At 44.3% G+C, this 12,718-nt stretch overlaps 1 pseudogene across 1 annotated transcript in view; it reads right to left on the bottom strand.

The window, feature by feature from the left end:
- Positions 1-334: 334 nt before the first annotated feature.
- The window catches only part of LOC144826103 (uncharacterized), a 96,280-nt pseudogene continuing 83,896 nt past the window's right edge, over positions 335-12,718 (bottom strand). The window contains exons 2-3 of the transcript XR_013609688.1: positions 7,229-7,300; positions 335-5,868 (exon numbers count right to left, since the gene is read on the bottom strand). The product of XR_013609688.1 is annotated as an uncharacterized LOC144826103 (transcript). The remainder of the gene's footprint in view (positions 5,869-7,228; positions 7,301-12,718) is intronic.

Raw genomic sequence — 12,718 nt, 5'->3', positions numbered from 1 at the left:
TGAGGTCAGGAGCGGTGCGCGCGCGCTTTAGAGGGAACGGTGATTGCAACTTTTAAAAAATACTTTCAATTAATTCTATACATGATTTTTTAAGGATGTACCCCGCCAAATAGAGGTGAATAAGGCAAATCAGTAATTCAGATTACATAATAAGAAAATCAGATGATTGTAGCTTGTTGGGATTTTTGGAACAGATCTGTAAGAAAACTTTTTTTTACATTTAAAATCAATTAAATCTCCAAGTAAACTGTGAGTTATTATTGTAGAATTTTTTTATTTGTTCTATATTTAAAGTTTATAACATTTACATTTGTAGTGTAATAAACAATTTAAATATTCTTTATATTTTTTACACAGGGAACACTCCACCCAAGTAGAATATATAGAAGATATATTTGTATTAAGGTTTAATTAAAGATGTCCCACCTAAATTAACATTTATAATATGTATTAATAATTTTTAAATGTATTGTATTGTAATTGCATGTATATAGTGCCTATTACCCTTCACGAGGCATCAAAGCGCTTTTTCGGAGAGTAACTCACTACTACGGAACCCATTAAAGGATTAGTGGTGAATTAGTATAGTGAAAATTGAAATTAATTTGAGTGGTGGACATGTTAGTCTGTTATTTGGATTGAAAATATGAAAATCTCTGCAACGTGGTGTCACCTGATTGCCTGAAATAACCTGAAATTTGCTTTTGGGCATTAATTATAACATATGTAATTATACTTAACTAAAAATAAATGTTATATTAGTGTTCAACAAATGTTATTAAAACATTGTAAAATAATTAAACGTTTTTCTTTTTAGATATTTTTTGCCTTGAATGACATTTGTTCAGATTTTTAATTATTTTAAAATATTTAATTTAATGCCGTTTTAATATATGTCCGTACCTCCATTATTATTAATGTGTGTTTTAGTTCCAGTGGATCACCATGTGTGATGTTGGACTCTAAGCTCGGGTACATTTACAACTGTTTTAGGTACATCATGGCTGTTGTGACTTTAGAGGTGTGGTTTGTAAATAGCAATGGGTTTACTCCTTTGCAGGTGAGTGCTTGTCCATCCCTACACCCCCCTCCTTACTCCTCCCTTAGCCCCTCCCCTTTATTCATAAATATTTCCCATTTTACACCCACTCCCACTCTGTCCCTCTCGCATTTACTACAAAAAGTATATAAACATGTGCGGAAACTCTGCAGTCGAGGCAGGCAACTCCACAAAGAAAAGGATAGGAGAGGCAGACCGACAGCACATACTTTGTGAATCGCATTTTGTTGTACTTTAGTCGTCCTATAGTAGTTTATGAATAGGCCTGATTATCTGTGAGACTCTCTTGGGTGTATCTGATGAGATTGTAAAGCTGGTGAAACTGTCCTCAGCAGATGGGAAGCAGGTTCCATTTGTAGCAAAAAGGACATAGAAAGAGGTCACTCAAGTGGATCTTTGTAATGCAAGGCCATGTCCCCTTGGAACAGAGGTCATTCGGACTCTTTACAGTGGAGCCAGGAACGGTTTGCATATGGCTGGCCTCGTCTGTAGTTGCACAAAGACCAGAGAATGATGTGGTGGGGTGTTGCTGAGATTAACCAGCAGTCCTTCCATCGTCTTTAGTTTTTTTCAGTGATCAGCCCTACGTGGCACAGAACAGATGTTGGTCCCATAGAGACCTACGACCCAGGGACTCCTGCTGCAGCCCCCTGGTGATGCTCATTAAGGCTGGAAACAGTTTGAGGTTACGTGGATTCCTGAATCGAGCAGTGTAGCCTCAAAGTTCAGTATCGAATAGCCTTTGAGGGTCAGAGCCATTTTAAACTCTCAGGGAGCAAGACACACTGAATGGAATGAGGCCACAAATAGTTACAAAGGAATGAGTTTAATTGAAGCGTTTCCATCCCTTGCTGTTTGCTGTTCTCAGTAGAGTTTGTAGAACAATCAATGGAGTGGAGTCTTTGTGGTTGCTTCATGTAAAGGTTTTGCGATGCTGAAAGCTCCTCCTCAGGGTTGACAGTGAGCACCTTTTATTCTCCCACATTGTCTCTCTTACGTAGAAAGGTTACATTTACAACTGAAGTTTTTTTCACATTGAGAGCACGGATCATTTTCTTTCTCGTTGTGGGTTCCCTCATGTTGAATGAAACGGAATCTCCAGCAGACCCTTCCCAGGCATTTAGAGCTATGATGAGGTTTTTTCCAGGTAAGTTCTCGCAGGTTGAGTGAGACCAGATTTCCGACTTTATCAACACTCAGAGAGCTAATCAGGTTTTTTCCCAGTGTGAGTTCCCTCATGGTGAGTGAAAGTTAGTTTATGACTGAAGCTTTTCTGGGATTCAGAACACTGATAGGGTTTCTGCCCAGTGTGGGTTCTCTCGTGTGCAGTAAGGTTTGATTTTTGCCTGAAGCTTTTACAGCATTCAGAGCACTGATACGGTTTGAGGCCAGTATGGATTCTCTGATGTACAGTTAAACTGGATTTGTAATAGAAACTGTTTTGGCATTCAGAGCACTGATACGGTTTATACCCAGTGTGGGTTCTCTCGTGTTTTGTAAGGTTGGAGTTTTGACTGAAGCTTTTCCAGCATTCAGAGCACTGAAACGGGTTTTGTCCAGTGTGAGTTCGCTGATGTTGAATCAGACTGCCACTAAAATTGAAGCTTTTATGGCATGAGGAGCACTGATACGGTTTTTGTCCAGTGTGGGTTCTCTCGTGTGCAGTAAGGTTGGATTTGATACTGAAGCTTTTACAGCTTCAGAGCGCTGATACGGTTTTTGCCCAGTGTGAGTTCGCTCATGTGCAGTAAGGTTGAATTTCTGGCTGAAGCTTTTCGAGCATTCAGAGCACTGATACGGTTTTTGCCCAGTGTGAGTTCTCTCGTGTTTTGTAAGGCTGGATTTCCGACTGAAGCTTTTCCAGCATTCAGAGCACTGATACAGTTTTTGCCCAGTGTGAGTTCGCTCATGTTCAGTAAGGGTGGATTTCTGACTGAAGCTTTTCGAGCATTCAGAGCACTGATACGGTTTTTGCCCAGTGTGAGTTCTTTCATGTAAAGTGAGATTGAATTTGCCACTGAAGCTTTTACAGCATTCAGAGCACTGATACGGTTTTTGCCCAGTGTGAGTTCTCTCGTGTTTTGTAAGGCTGGCTTTGCTACTGAAGCTTTTCGAGTATTCAGAGCACTGATAAGGTTTTTGTCCAGTGTGAGTTCGCTGATGTTGAATCAAACTGTCACTAAAACTGAAGCTTTTTTGGCACGTGGAGCACTGATACGGTTTGAGGCCAGTGTGAGTTCGCTCATGTGCAGTAAGGGTGGATTTATGACTGAAGCTTTTACAGCATTCAGAGCACTGATACGGTTTTTGTCCAGTGTGGGTTCTCTCGTGTGCAGTAAGGTTGGATTTGATACTGAAGCTTTTACAGCATTCAGAGCACTGATACGGTTTTTGCCCGGTGTGAGTTCGCTCATGTGCAGTAAGGTTGAATTTCTGGCTGAAGCTTTTCGAGCATTCAGAGCACTGATACGGTTTTTGCCCAGTGTGAGTTCTCTCGTGTTTTGTAAGGCTGGATTTCCGACTGAAGCTTTTACAGCATTCAGAGCACTGATACGGTTTTTGCCCAGTGTGAGTTCACTCATGTGCAGTAAGGGTGGATTTCTGACTGAAGCTTTTCGAGCATTCAGAGCACTGATACGGTTTTTGTCCAGTGTGGGCTCTTTCATGTTTAGTCAGATTGTCTTTGCTACTGAAGCTTTTCGAGCATTCAGAGCACTGATACGGTTTTTGCCCAGTGTGAGTTCGCTCATGTGCAGTAAGGGTGGATTTATGACTGAAGCTTTTACAGCATTCAGAGCACTGATACGGTTTTTGTCCAGTGTGAGTTCTTTCATGTAAAGTGAGATTGAATTTGCCACTGAAGCTTTTACAGCATTCAGAGCACTGATACGGTTTTTGCCCAGTGTGAGTTCGCTCATGTGCAGTAAGGGTGGATTCATGACTGAAGCTTTTACAGCATTCAGAGCACTGATACGGTTTTTGTCCAGTGTGAGTTCTTTCATGTAAAGTGAGATTGAATTTGCCACTGAAGCTTTTACAGCATTCAGAGCACTGATACGGTTTTTGCCCAGTGTGAGTTCGCTCATGTGCAGTAAGGGTGGATTTCTGACTGAAGCTTTTCGAGCATTCAGAGCACTGATACGGTTTTTGTCCAGTGTGGGCTCTTTCATGTTTAGTCAGATTGGCTTTGCTACTGAAGCTTTTCGAGCATTCAGAGCACTGATAAGGCTTTTGTCCAGTGTGAGTTCGCTGATGTTGAATCAAACTGTCACTAAAACTGAAGCTTTTTTGGCACGTGGAGCACTGATACGGTTTTTGTCCAGTGTGAGTTCTTTCATGTAAAGTGAGCTTGGATTTGGTGCTGAAGCTTTTACAGCCTTCCGAGCACTGATACGGTTTAAGCCCAGTGTGAGTTCTCCCATGTACAGTGAGATTGGATTTGGTACTGAAGCTTTTACAGCCTTCCGAGCACTGATAAGGTTTAAGCCCAGTGTGGGTTCTTTCATGTACCATAAGGCTGGATTTGCGACTGAAGCCTTTCTGGCATTCACGACACTGATAGGGTTTTCGTCCAGCGCTACTTTTCTCATGTTTAGTGAGGTGAGATTGATAACTAAAGCTGTTCTCACAGTCATTGATCCTATTAGGGTTGTTTGTTTCCCCTCCAATTTGGGTTTGTTCCTGGATACCTGTCATCTTAAGACTGAATTTGATTTATGATCATGTACTTGTTTGTCACAACTCAGCATGACCTTCTAAAATACATTTCAGATGCTCTTCTTAACATATGTATTTAACTAATTATAATTTTTACCTGGAGATAATTTTCCTATCTTTAAAGGCACCTACCTAACTTTTCTTATTAACTTTCACCAACGAGCCCCTTGTATTTATTAAGATGCCCTCATGGATTCATTTTCTCCAAGTTATGCCCGGGTGAATTCTCTCAAGTTTAATTAGTCTCATTTAGTGATTCTAGTTTATCACATTTGATTTAGGAGTTCTAAAAGCACTGATTAGGTCTTTGGGCTTTAGTGTTTGCCTGGTAGGTATGTTTGTTCATACAAGTAATGGACAGATGATTAGGGCATGCCCGGGTGGTTTATGAATTATCAATAGCGTAACACTGGCCCCTTTTATACTTTCTGAGCCAGTATATGGTTTTTTGTTCAGTGGCTAAGACAGGCACATGATCGACTTTGTAAGTTACAGAACACTTTGAAACTACTCGGATCAACCCAAGAGACAGAGTTGGTGGGGGAAAATCTTCCTATATTGGAAATGATAATCCAGCATCTTTGCCGAAACGACATCTGAGAAAGAGTATTTACAATTTGTTTCTTTTAAACAGTCTTTTCACTCCTATGAATCACAGGAGACACAGTCAAAAGCTTGCACTTGTAAACCGGGGATATTAGTCTTTTTGACGGTTCTGCCGCATCACAACACGTCCACGGATGCTGATCTGTTGGGGAGGGGCTGGGTCTCCAAAGCCTTTCTCATAAACCATCAAACAGAATTTACAACACTGAGTTTTCTCAAGTGCACTGCGTGGGAATCAATTGTGGCCAATGTTCTCCTCAATCTCAGTTACTGACACTTGGTAAACATTTATGATAATTTTCCTTTAGGATTTGACAACTTTCACATACACCAGTTTCTTCCGCTCCAACATCCTCACCATTCCTGGCACATAGAATGTGTTTCTTCTCTAGAGCTCGAGAAGGTTTTAACATTCCTTGAAATAATCCTTTTCGTTGTGTTTCACTAAATTTAAACCTTCTTTTTTCTGTTCATGCTTCTGTCACCTGTAGAAATGGAGTCAAACATTGTAAATGAACACAAAGACAAAATATTTGTGACTTTATACTTTGCACAAAGAAAGCATTAACAAAAACAAGAAAGGAAATCAGTTTGAGTTGCATTTCTGATAGTGGTGAAACCGTGTAGATCGGGAGCTTGGGATCACTGGAAATCAAGGATGTGAGAGCAAAAGAAGTAAATATTTAAGAAAGAAACACAGATTCTCAGAAGCAGCCACCACTATCAAATTGCAATTTCAGTGGCAACGCCTGGCGTCATAGTGAGATACTTGTAATTCTTGTGATTAATTACTAGATGTTATTTACTCCCCTGCCCACCTAGACTGTTAATCTATTCCTTTTTCCAGTGATCTAGGAAGGGACATTTTATTGAACAGGACAACAGTAAAGGAAGCCAAAAAGGATCAAGAAAAGAAAAACACAAAACAGAGGAAGGAGAAAAAAGGCTATCTTCCACTCTCACCACAGGGGTCCAGCACAGGAAACTCTGCAGTAGGCCTGGGTGATAAATTCCGTTCTGCTCGTGGAATTTGCGGAATTTGGGTAATTTTGCGTTCTGCGGAGAACAGAGAATTGCCAAAAATTCTGCAATCCTTGGTTTCGCGGAATTTTCTGCTTGTTCGCGCTTTCAAAATGCGTGTTTGCGAGATATTTCTCCCCGAGCACGCAAACAGCATTCGCGAACAGGAAAAAATCAACGCAAACAGGCGGAACAAGCAATTCCGCGTGTTTGCTGAACTTTTGCGTGCTCGCGGAGATTATTTACCATTTCGCGAAGCTTCGCGTAGCGAACTACTCAAATTCCGCCCATCCCTACTCTTCTGCAGATGCTCGTGAACCCATAAGTTACTTTTAAATACAGTGCCCCCAAGGTCAGCACCAGGCGCAGTTCCACCGGTCGCACCACCCTAAAGCAAGCCCTGTGTGCATGTGTGTCCACACACATGTACTGTGTCTTTTGCTTGTAGTATACAGGTCAAAAAAGGGCAGGATGGGAGGACGCAAAGAGATGGAAGTCAGATCCTGAGAGAAAAGACGCCAAAAGACAGACAGAGAGAGGATGGTGTCATGTGGTCTGGAAGAGGTGACAAATGTGCCAATTGTTAAGGAACTGCTGTGGCAAAACTGACCTAAAAAGAATTGGACCTGCACTACACTCCCAACATGTACCAGGGGGAATGTGGATCCAAGCGGTGATTATCAGAAGTTTGATAACAACAAGAATAGCGCAGAGAGGGAGTCAAATGTTGAAGCTGAAGAGACAAAAAAAAAACAGAGATCAAGAAAGGGAATAGAGAAAGAAGAAACAGGGGAAAAGGAAACTTAGAGTTATAGGAATCCTTACCTGACAGTTATATTATATTTTGTTCTTCCGAGAGTGGCAGCCACGCTGCACTGCCTGGTCATCCCAGAATATCTTGAAAGGAAGTAAAGAAATGGTTTTGCATAAGACGACTATCACACTTCATCACATTTTACAAATAACCATCCTGAACTTACAAAACAAAAGAGTCTCTTGTTGTCTGGACGCCATTGTGAAGCAACTCTGGTTATGAATACATATTTGTTTTTGGTTCAAGAGCCATGATCCTTTGCTGGAAAAGGTCTCTGTGAATATAGAGTGCACCCACAGTCTCAGAGAACAAACTCTAACAACCCAGTCCACGTCTTCATAACCCCCATCTTTCCATTTACAGATCATGAAACTTGCAAATCAAAACAATCTGGTTTGCAAAGGTATGTTAATGTCCTTGTACATAATTCTGTCCAAACTATGCTCTCGGAGCAACAGCAATTCAAGTTCAAGCTGATGCAGAGTTCGAATGCTGAGCAATGGAAGCAGCAAAGCATCAATGTGTTGGTTCTTTTTATCTATAACTTATCTGAAGGGATGATGCGGAGGGTCAGTATCAATAAACCCTTCACGAGACAAAGCTTGGAACATTGAAATGTTTAGACCTCCATTGGAGACAACGGAGCAGCAGCAGCCTATACAACCTGATATAGGCCCGCTGCTCTCAACATTACAATGTCCTAATACACAGCCTCTGCCTCTCGGACATATATGGATTGGGCAGGAGAAGGCAGAAGATGGAGCCTGCAGCAGGGCCCACAGGAGCCTCCCCCATTCCTCCTCCCATAGCTCGCAGGAAGAGGGGAGTTCTGCTCATCTCCTGCATCTCCCCGGCTCAACTGAATGATGAAAAGCAGTTTATCCGAGCACAGGCAGAACCAGGTCTGACTTCAGCCTCCTTTCACAGCTATTGCTGTGACTGTTCAACAATTAACCCCTGTGGGCCTGCATGCGACTGTTAACTGTTTAACATTCACAGCAACAACTGTGAAACAAAGAGGTGTTTCAACCCCCTCGGTCTCTGGGACACCTTTGTTTTATTAATTAACACATTCTGCCCTCATGGGGCAAACAGTGTAATGACTTTATAGTCAGCCGTAGCAGGCAATACTGCCTTTAAAGGACCGTTCCCTTGGTAAAGGCACTTGCATTTAGCTTTGGAGTTACAGCAAGCAGTAAGACCATATCAAAGATTTAAAATAATGGTTACTTAGTCAGAGAAATAATCATCATAATATTTGCATAAGGATCACATACAGTTAACCTCTAAATTATATCAAAAGCCAGACTCAGATATAACTCCAGCTGTAAAGTCAATAGACAGACCACCACAACAAATGTGTGCTGAGAAATAAGAAAACCTTTTTCTATAATATCAAATAGCAAACTGACATAGAATCTGCTTAGTTCAAAATCAAGGAAAAGTTCTGACGTACAAAATCAGTAAGACAAGTGGCATGTAGTCTGCATTTTGGAAAAGAGTAAAATAAAACAATTGCAGCAAATATCCTAAACCAGTACATTTGATAAGTTTTTAGACAGAGAGAAGACATTATTGACATGGTTCATGATGAGGTAAAAAGGACAACAACCAATGAATGTTCATGAAAACATAGCACAACTAAATGTAATTGTATAAAACACACCTACAAAATGGATAATTAATTATGACTCTTCACCTTAAAGCAGGAGATTGGCATTGGATCTTGCTTGTTCTACCAACCAATACAGCAACATGGGACAACAATAGTATGAATTTTTCTCAGGGCCTTTACTATCCTCCTTTTTCTACCTGTTTATTTAATTCCCCTGATAGTAGAGTTACATGGGCTCCATATCTCTTCTTTTAGAATGCCTTGCTTAAAATGTTATCAATGACAGGTATATGCCTTCCTCTGCTTCACGTGTATGGTTGTACTGAGGAGTGTGTGTGTTAGAAATGGGGTTGCCAATTCTACGAGGGCAGCATGGAGCAGAGCTCCTGAGGACATGTGTGAAGCACCCACGCAGTACGCACAGACACACCACAAAAGAGACACCACACCGGCTGGGATGTAAAAGAATAACTCATGTATTGTCTCCGACCTGCAAAAGTAAGACACAGTAATCACGATGGGGTGCAAACGGGCGCCAGGGCAAAGTATACCAGGGGATTATTTACAGGGAAAATGTGAAAAGCAAGAAAAAGGTAAGTCTGTTAGTTTCCAGGGCTGAAATAAAGACAAGGCGCTATCACATGACATTAAATATCAGCGATATCAATGTGAGGGAAAGAAACACTAGGCGTGAAAGCAGGAAATAAAACATTAGGCGTGAAAGCACATTATGCATAAACGGTAACATGGGAACCCTAGGCAGGGACATCTGCAATCAAACCTGTTGACAGGACATTCACCATAGGCCCGGGAAACATTAGGCACATTGGAATAGGCAGAACACAGATCTCTCTTTAGCACCCACAGCCTAGCTGCACAAACCCATTAGCCCTGGGCATCAGGCATGACAAGCCCTTGCTGGTGAACAGGGTTCCTCAAAACAACTCAACAGGGCCTCAATAACAACATGGGGCCTCAGCAGTATCTAAAAACAACACTTTCCTAGACCACCTCCGACATAAATCATTCCTTGCACCAGGGGAACTTTGCGACAATTCAGCAGAGGCACAGGAACATAAATTTAGGTCACTACAGGCACCGGTTCTCTAAAGGTAGCAGTGCTTATAACCCTGAACAATGTCAGCGACAACCAGGATGGTTCGGGAGCCTAGTTCCTAAGGCCCCTAATTAGTCCCACCACTACTCTAGGCCTTCGAGGCCCACCAGGCCACCACAGGGCAAACTAGGGCATACCAGGCCCAACTGCAGTCACCTGGAGAGGACGGGCGGTGTGGGGCTGCCGCTCTGATTCTCCGAGGCTCCTCAGCAGCCCCCGCTGTCCCAGTAGCCTCTCGTCCACCCCAGAGGGGGTTGCCTTCGCTGGGGGCCTCCTTTAGGCCTTCACTCTGCAGGCCTGATCGGGGCAGTGTCGGGGGGGCTCTCCCGCTCCTGGGAGCCCCTGCTCCGATGGTCGTTGACGGTCCCAGGCCCCTTGATGTCCTTCCCAGCCCAGGGACCACTCAGAGTACAGCGGGCCGGAGGCGCGCCCGCAGCTGCCAATTGCAGCGCGGCTCCCAGGGGCGTTACAGCCTCCACCAATGGCTGCACAGCGGCAGGGGGGGCGTGGCCGATAACGCAGCCGGTGCCCTTCACATGGATGTGGCCCCTTTAGCTTTACAGGCCCGGTTCGGGCCTTTCCAATACCAAGGCAGGTCCCGTCACATGGAGGTGGCCGCTGTAGCTTTACAGGCCCGTTCCGGGCCTTCCTAATACCAAGGCAGGTCCGTCGTTCACACGCTCCTCTTCTCTGGCGCCCGGGGCAGCGGCGATGCTTGAACCCTTCCCAGCGGACTCTCCTTGATGCTGCGGTGGCCCGCTCCGGGGGCCGTAGAGACCCGGCCAGTGAGTTCTGCGTAGGCACCCGCTTAGTTTATAATCATGCCGAAGTGCGGCCTCGCCTCCTCCTTGCTCCCGGGCTGCGGCGGTGATTACAGGCAGTTCCCAAGGTGGCGCTATCGCGGTGTAGGCACCCGCTTCTTCTAGGTAGGTACCGTAGTGGCAGAATCCAGCGCTGTAGCGCTTGTAAATAGCACAGTGCAGGCTATACATACAGTGCTTTGATGGTCATGATGCAAGGGCACAGCAGGCTACAAAAGTCCTGGACCAAGGTAGCGCTTTGCAGGCACACAGCGCTCCTTCTAGGCATAGCGCTTTAGGATTGTGCGCTTTGGGGGGCAGACAGTCCCAGCAGCAAGCCCCAGGGCCCCCAGGGTAACGCTTCTCACCTCCTGGGGGTTCCAATCCAAGGTGCTCCTTCCTTTCCAGGTGCTTTTAGGCGCAGCGCTTGTGTGGCGCCAGGTCCCAGTGGCCTCAGGGACCGAGGCTGGCCCTCCTTACGTCAGGGGACGGAGCAGCAGGCACTACTGGGCCAGGTCAGCAGTTAGTGGGAACTCATCAAAACAGGACGGTAGGCTTTCACCATCCTCCACTGTAGCGTGGCCCTCCTCCTACACAGCAGCCTGAACTCCTGCAGTGGGGCTTCCACTAGCCCTGGGGACAGTAGAGGGGTTCTAGATGGGTGCAGGGTCCAGCACACATTATTATTATTTATTATTATTAAAGGGGTTTGTAAAGCGCCTGGTGACGCCTCCCGGCGTGTCCCCGCGCTGTGGAGAAAGAGTCTAGAGAGGTGGAAGAGACATAATGCAAGCAACTAGAGGGTGTAAAGATGGGTTTTCACCAGCTTTCTAAAGGTAGCCTCATTTTTTTCTAGTCTGATAGTCATCGGGAGGGAGTTCCACTTCTTGGCCGCAAGAATGCGGAAGGACTTACCTCCCATTCTGGCTTTTTTTACGAGCGAAGTTTTAAGCAGACCCATTCCCATAGAGCGAAGGGATCTGTTGGGCTCGTACAGTAGGGCTAAATCAGACACAGGCCCAAGTGGTGGTATCCCCTGGCAGCAGGTCCCCTCACATTCCTGTCCCAGCTCTATCTCAGCACATGGTGGCACAGCCCCCTTATTTATATGCCCCCCACCCCACCTACCAGTCAGTGCCATAAGCTTCTAGAATCCTCAGGGGAACTGGGTCTAACTGGCTCAGGGGGAGGAGTAGAGCACCCTGGGGGACAGGCTTTCCCTTCAAAAGCAGGGGTGGCTGGGTACCAAACAACTAGACCGCTAACCTACTGCAGTCAGGTGGCACAACACATAGCCATGGCATCCATTTTAAATACGGCATGTTACCAGGGTACATTTACACAATGGGGGGAGGTTAATAAGTGCACACACCATTGCGTGACATTTTCACATTAAACAGGGCATCTCAAACCACACATGGCCTATACAGTGTTCTTTACCATGGGGGAGACATCTTAAACAGGGGGGTGAAAAGCAAATTTTTTGGGGGAAAATGGGCCAAGTCCAACAGTGTGGACACACTGCATTCGGTTTCACCGTGATTTAAGCTGGCTCTGCACTTTCAATCAATTCACATTTCTTTCCTGTAAAATCCCAAGCCTCTTGATTTACTGTGCAATTTAAATCTGGAGTTAAATACTCTTATGTAAAGCCTGGAAACAAATTAACTCTTGAGTTGCCGAATATAATTTAGAGTCTTCACGTTATGTGTGAATACCAAACCAGTAACAGCACAGTGATTTACACAAGTCAGTTCACAAGGTTATTCCCTAACATTATAACCGGATCTTAATCACAGTTTAAGTTTGTGGCCATTCATCATTGACACAATTTGTACGGGAACATTTGCTGACAGCTTATTAGTTATTTATTAGAAATGCCTACAACTTGGACTCGTTTCCCAGAGGGGTGGGTTGGGCGCTCCCGTCAGTCTGACTGTGGAACGGGAGGCACAATTATTGATTAAAA

Source organism: Lissotriton helveticus, chromosome 3_2 (assembly GCF_964261635.1).
Source record: "Lissotriton helveticus chromosome 3_2, aLisHel1.1, whole genome shotgun sequence".
Lineage (NCBI taxonomy): Eukaryota > Metazoa > Chordata > Amphibia > Caudata > Salamandridae > Lissotriton > Lissotriton helveticus.
The sequence above is the reverse complement of the archived record's forward strand: the minus strand, read 5'-3'. Positions and strand labels throughout refer to the sequence as shown.